The sequence below is a fragment of the Amphiura filiformis genome, chromosome 8 (assembly GCF_039555335.1).
Source record: "Amphiura filiformis chromosome 8, Afil_fr2py, whole genome shotgun sequence".
Taxonomy (NCBI): Eukaryota; Metazoa; Echinodermata; class Ophiuroidea; order Amphilepidida; family Amphiuridae; genus Amphiura; species Amphiura filiformis.
Genome location: NC_092635.1, coordinates 6249116 through 6256824, shown reverse-complemented (window position 1 = coordinate 6256824; position 7709 = coordinate 6249116).

Here is a 7709-nt window from a genome sequence, read left to right as displayed (position 1 = left end):
GCTATCTACTGCTGTGCTGATATTGGTATTGAAGAAGTAGCCATCTACTGCTGATATTGGCATTGATGAAGTAGCTATCTACTGCTGATATGGGTATTGATGAAGTAGCTATCTACAGCCTATATAGGTTTTGATGCAATATAAGGCAAACTGATGTTAAAGCGGCAAAAGTTTGTTGACCTGCGAAGCAGATGCGTTGTGTCACCGGTCGAAGATGAGCCAAATCTCATGGATCTTCTTGGTAGCTGAATAGTAGGCCTCAGAGCTAGCACTGGTTACCGAGCGAAGACTATGCTGTATACTCAGTGGCGTATAGCCAGGGGGCAGCTGTACCTCCCCCTGTGAAGTCTTGCTCCCCCGTGGGATGGTGACCGCCCCGACATTTAAGACCTTTTTGTGTTTCTGACCAAATTTACTTTATATTTTGCCATTTTAACCTAAAAAGTGCCATTTTTGCGCGCTTCACGCAAATTTATTCACTTTCTGTACCATATTTCACCAGTTTAGCATCAATATGGCAACATTTTTCGAATTTGTAACAATAACTGTGCTGGTGCTGGTTACGCCACTGTGTATACTCGCGTTTAGACAGCACTAAAAATATAAATCATTCTTTTGACAATGTCAAAATATTAGATCGCGAAAGCGGATGGTTTGAGAGGAGTCGAGGCCCAGGAGTCGAGGAAACGATTTATGTCAAAGCAGAGGGAGGTGGGCTACATCACAACTTGGCATGGGCCTTTTGTGCAGCTGTCAAATTTGGCTCATCTTCAACCAGTGACACAACATCCGCTTCACGGGTCAACAAACTTTTGCCGCTTTAACATCAGTTGGTCTGATAATGCACCAGGGATATGATGCGCAATATTGCCACTCGTAAAACCAGAGAAGATTTATTGCATCTTCTCTGGTAAAACGTAAGTCCATTTTGATCAGAGCACAATCTCAAATTCACACTTTATCAAAATCAGCAGTAGATAACTAAACATCTAAAAAAAGTAACTAACCCCCCTTCAATAATGGGCCATTAATGGCCATTATTCAAAATGGGGCTATTGTATTAGAAATCTGTAGAATGCGTTGGAAGCAGAATTTATTTTTGCGCATTTTGACACCTCATTTGATACAATAGCCCAGAAAACAAAACACCGGTCAACTTAATGTAGTGAGGTCCAGATTTGAAAGTTGCACTTGCATACAAATTTTTACAATACAAAAACACTCAGATATCATTACACAGATTTCCTTCCATTATACTGAATACAAAATCAATACAATTTACTGCAACTTTCAAATGTTGGGTTACATTGATTTAAATGTACGCAGTCGCTGTAACGTCAATTGCTAAAAATGAGGTGTCAAAATGTACAGAAATAAATTCTGCTTCCAACGCATTTTTCAGATTTGTAATACAATTACCCGTTTTTGAATAATGGGGAATATTTACTTTTTTTGAGATGTTTATTTCATCAATATCAGCAGTACATGGGTACTTCATCAATATTAGTAGCATATAGCTACTTCATCAATACCAGTATCAGCAGTAGAAAACTACTTCATCAATACCAATATCATTAATAGATGGCTACTTCAGCAATATCAATGTCAGCAGCAGACATCACTTATTGGCATTGAAGAAGTAGCTATCTACTGCTGATGTTGGCATTGATGAAGTAGCTATCTACTGCTGATATGGGTATTGATGAAGTAGCCATCTACTGCTGATATTGGCATTGATGAAGTAGCTATCTACTGCTGATATTGGTATTGATGAAGTAGCTATCTACAGCCTATATTGGTTTTGATGAAGTAGCTACCCAGCAAACACAAAACGTTTTCGACATCATTCGCAAAAGGTTATAAAAGGTTGTCAGAAAACGTTTAAATGTCGGGTTATATAAAGGGTATATTAAGAGTATAAAACGTTTTCATAACCTTAAAAAACATTTTTGATAATCTACTGCTCAGCAAACAAAAATGTTTTACAGAAAACGTTTAAATGTCGGGTTATATAAAGGGTATAAAAACGTTTTAATAACATTCCAAAAACATTCTTGAAAACTTGATACAAAAACATTCTAAACAGAATGTTATTTTGGGGTTGAAAAATATTTTGCGAAAAATGTTTGCCCGAAATATTTTCAATAACGTTTTAAAAACGTTTTCATGACCTTTATATAACCCGACATTTAAATGTTATTAAAAGGTTTTGAAAAAACATTTTAAGAACATTTCTGTGTTTGCTGGGTTCAAATATTTTGATATAATGTTATTTAAGTATTGACACAATATTTGGCAAAATGTTTGCAAAAATAGTTTACAAAAACATTTTTTGAAAACATTAAAAAATATTGTTGCAATGTGTTTTCATACAAAACGTTTTAAAACGTTATCATGACCTTTCTATAACCCGACATTTTAATGTTATTAAAACGTTTTTACCTAAACCAAAAGCCAAAATATAACTTATTTAAAACGTTTTTAATACGTTTTTGTGTTTGCTGGGTATCTACTGCTGATATTGGTATTGATGAAGTAACTATCTACAGCTGTATTGGTTTTGATGAAGTAGTCATCTACTGCTGATATGGGTATTGATGAAGTAGCCATCTACTGCTGATATTGGCATTGATGAAGTAGCTATCTACTGCTGATATTGGTATTGATGAAGTAGCAATCTTCAGCCTATATTGGTTTTGATGAAGTAGCTATATAACTGCTGATATTGGTATTCATGAAGTAGCTATCTTCAGCCTATATTGGTATTGATGAAGTAGCTGTCTACAGCCTATATTGGTTTTGATGAAGTAGCTATCTACTGCTGATATTGGTATTGATGAAGTAACTATCTACAGCCGTATTGGTTTTGATGAAGTAGCTGTCTACAGCAGATAATGGTTTGATGAAGTAGCTATCTACAGCAGCTATTGGTATTAATGAAGTAGCCATCTACTGCTGATATTGGTATTGATGAAATAACTATCTACAGCCGTATTGGTTTTGATGAAGTAGCTATCTACTGCTGATATTGGTATTGATGAATTAGCTATCTTCAGCCTATATTGGTATTGATGAAGTAGCTATCTACAGCGTATATTGGTTTTGATGAAGTAGCTATCTACTGCTGATATTGGTATTGATGAAGTAACTATCTACAGCCGTATTGGTTTTGATGAAGTAGCTATCTACTGCTGATATTGGTATTGATGAATTAGCTATCTTCAGCCTATATTGGTATTGATGAAGTAGCTATCTACAGCGTATATTGGTTTTGATGAAGTAGCTATCTACTGCTGATATTGGTATTGATGAAGTAACCATCTACAGCCGTATTGGTTTTGATGAAGTAGCTGTCTACAGCAGATAATGGTTTGATGAAGTAGCCATCTACTGCTGATATTGGCATTGATGAAGTAGCTATCTACTGCTGATATTGGTATTGATGAAGTAGCTATCTACAGCCTATATTGGTTTTGATGAAGTAGCTATCTACTGCTGATATTGGTATTGATGAAGTAACTATCTACAGCCGTATTGGTTTTGATGAAGTAGCTGTCTACAGCAGATAATGGTTTGATGAAGTAGCTATCTACAGCAGATATTGGTATTAATGAAGTAGCTATCTACTGCTGATATTGGTATTGATGAAGTAACTATCTACAGCTGTATTGGTTTTGATGAAGTAGCTGTCTACAGCAGATATTGGTATTGATGAAGTAGCCATCTACTGCAGATATTGGTATTGATGAAGTAGCTATCTACTGCTGATATTGATGAAGTAACTATCTACAGCCGTATTGGTTTTGATGAAGTAGCTGTCTACAGCAGATAATGGTTTTGATGAAGTAGCTATCTGCTGCTGATATTGGTATTGATGGCAGCAGATATTAGTTTTGATGAAGTAGCTGTCTGCTACTGGGGTCAGCAGTAGATAATTACTCCAGACAGATTACTCCAGATTAAACCAAGATATGCAGTACAAAATCATTATAGTAATCGATTGTCCAACGCAAATTTATTACCACGTGATAATATTAATCCAATGAGCGATCGAATTGTCCGCTACGGTATTGATAATGACGCTATTGACATATACGGTCGGAGCTCCACTGACTGAGTTTTGGGGTATTTTTCACTGGTTTGTTGTCATTTACTCATCACGGCGCTCCACCGTTATTATAAGGACTATGCTAATGATTTAAAGATTGACATGTAGAGAATAAACCATACTTAATTGAGTGAAAGTTTTTAATTTGTACGTATTACGGTTTCGTGACACGCTTCTTGCAAATGTGACCAAGCCAGGGCGGCCCGGTGAAGCAAAATATGCATTGGAATAACACGGGAGTATATATAGATGGTATATTTCTTTCTCATAAAAAAGTATGCTCCCCCGTTATTAAAGCTCATACCAGGTTGAAAATTCAGATATTTTGAAAAGAATAAGTAATTGAAACATAGAGAAAGTACTAAAATCATAGCTTTTAATTATACTTTTTCATATATGCCGCTAACTAGTTCATCTCGTATAACTACAGCACAGCGCTACCACACCACTCCACGCCATACATAAATTCTCCCAGTCACATTTCCCCAATATGAAATTTAAAAAAAGAAGTTTAAAATTTTAATTTTAATTTTTCTTCTTTTAAAGTTTGGCACCACGCCGCTTCGGATATGCTCTATGAGCCTAGCGCCTTAGCCCACTCGGCCACTTGTCTTGATGGAATCCATGTGAAACTTATTTGAAGATATAATCGCAACTTCAATATAGGCCTACCACGTGACAAGCAAAAGCAGAAAACGTACTATATTTTGGAATTTTATTTGCCTAAAAACATTAATGTGTATTAATAGCACTCAATTGTTGTTAATCCGACAATAAACATGATAAATGCGCGTCTATATGGACAATACATTATATCGATTTTGACATGTGCTCGCACGGTGTCAGTACATTTCCATGGTCAGTAAAATACTATAGAGGAACCTACCATTTTTCTTGTATACACGTCCAATGTTTTTTATCAATTACATAAAAAATCCATTTTAGACCCCAAATGTTTTTTCCGGAAATAAAAGATTAGATTACCATAAAAACGAAACAGTAATCTTTTGCCGGGTCTAATGTTATTTATACATAGATTTTTCAACGTTTTTTCTATCCTTATTCTTGCTCAATTAAAAAATATTTTGGCGTATATAAAATTGAAATAAAATTCTCTGCCTCATAAATGACATCAAATGTGCCACAATTGGGTATCACGAATCGTTATCCTATATGATGTGCAGTTAATATTCATATTTTCTTTTATACAGAGGATGCTTCAGTTTTGACAGGAAAAATATTTTCTTGAAAACCCTCTCACTCGATTATTTCAAAACGGTAACCACGCTTCCCTAGAATGTGCAATAATTTAGCATTAAAATTTTTCTTATTCTAACAGCAAGCGTTTCTAGAATGAAGTATGGCGAAATGTGGTGTACAGCGCTACCAGTAGGGTACAACTGCCTATTGTGAGTGCCCCTGCATTGTGTGCATACATGTAGTTAACAATAACTGCATGATGAAAGCCAAATATTAAATGTATTCATTATGTTACCTTGTGATTTGTCACAAGTCTCTACTGCAAAGCCAAATATTAAATGTATTCATTACGTTACCTTGTGATTTATGAAAAGTCTACTGCAAAGCCAAATACTAAATGTATTCATTACGTTACCTTGTGAAGTCTCTAGTACAAAGCCAAATATTAAATGTATCATTACGTTACCTTGTGATTTGTCACAAGTATTTAGTGCAAAGCCAAATATTAAATATATTCATTACGTTACCTTGTGAAGTCTCTAGTACAAAGCCAAATATTAGAGAGCTTGCGAAATGGCGTTACTTTAACTTTAACTTTAACGTCTAGAGGATTATAGAGGAGTATGTATTCAAAACCAAGGTGGTTTTGAATACATAATCCTCTATAATCCTCTAGACGTTAAAGTTAAAGTTAAAGTAACGCCATTTCGCAAGCTCTCTATTAAATGTATCATAACGTTACCTTGTGATTTGTCACAAGTCTCTAGTACAAAGCTAAATATTAAATGTATTCATTGCGTTACCTTGTGGTTTGTCACAAGTCTCTAGTGCAAAGCTAAATATTAAATATATTCATTACGTTACCTTGTGATATGTCACAAGTATTTAGTGCAAAGCCAAATATTAAATGTATTCATTACGTTACCTTGTGATTTGTCACAAGTCTCTAGTACAAAGCCAAATATTAAATGTATCATTACGTTACCTTGTGATTTGTCACAATTATTTAGTGCAAAGCCAAATATTAAATATATTCATTACGTTACCTTGTGAAGTCTCTAGTACAAAGCCAAATATTAAATGTATCATAACGTTACCTTGTGATTTGTCACAAGTCTCTAGTACAAAGCTAAATATTAAATGTATTCATTGCGTTACCTTGTGAAGTCTCTAGTACAAAGCCAAATATTAAATGTATTCATTGCGTTACCTTGTGGTTTGTCACAAGTCTCTAGTGCAAAGCTAAATATTAAATGTATTCATTACGTTACCTTGTAATTTGTCACAAGTCTCTAGTACAAAGCCAAATATTAAATGTATTCATTACGTTTACTTGTGATTTGTCACAAGTCTCTAGTGCAAACCCAAATATTAAATGTATACATTACGTTACCTTGTGATATGTCACAAGTCTCTAGTACAAAGCCAAATATTAAATGTATTCATTGCGTTACCTTGTGATTTGTCACAAGTCTCTAGTGCAAAGCCAAATATTAAATGTATTCATTATCTTACCTTGTGATTTGTCACAAGTCTCTAGTGCAAAGCTAAATATTAAATGTATTCATTACGTTACCTTGTGATTTGTCACAAGTCGCTAGTACAAAGCCAAATATTAAATGTATTCATTACGTTACCTTGTGATTTGTCACAAGTCACTAGTACAAAGCTAAATATTAAATGTATTCATTACGTTACCTTGTGATTTGTCACAAGTCGCTAGTACAAAGCCAAATATTAAATGTATTCATTACGTTACCTTGTGATTTATCACAAGTCTCTAGTACAAAGCTAAATATTAAATGTATTCATTACGTTACCTTGTGATTTGTCACAAGTCTCTAGTACAAAGCTAAATATTAAATGTATTCATTACGTTACCTTGTGATTTGTCACAAGTCTCTAGTACAAAGCCAAATATTAAATGTATTCATTACGTTACCTTGTGATTTGTCACAAGTCTCTAGTGCAAAGCCAAGTATTAAATGTATTCATTACGTTTACTTGTGATTTGTCACAAGTCTCTAGTGCAAAGCCAAATATTAAATGTATTCATTACGTTACCTTGTGATTTGTCACAAGTATTTAGTGCAAAGCCAAATATTAAATGTATTCATTACGTTACCTTGTGATTTGTCACAGGTGTCTAGTGCAAAGCCAAATATTAAATGTATTCATTACGTTACCTTGTGATTTGTCACAAGTCGCTAGTACAAAGCCAAATATTAAATGTATTCATTACGTTACCTTGTGATTTGTCACAAGTATTAAGTACAAAGCCAAATATTAAATGTATTCATTACGTTACCTTGTGATTTGTCACAGGTGTCTAGTGCAAAGCCAAATATTAAATGTATTCATTACGTTACCGTGTGATTTGTCACAAGTCTCTACTGCAAAG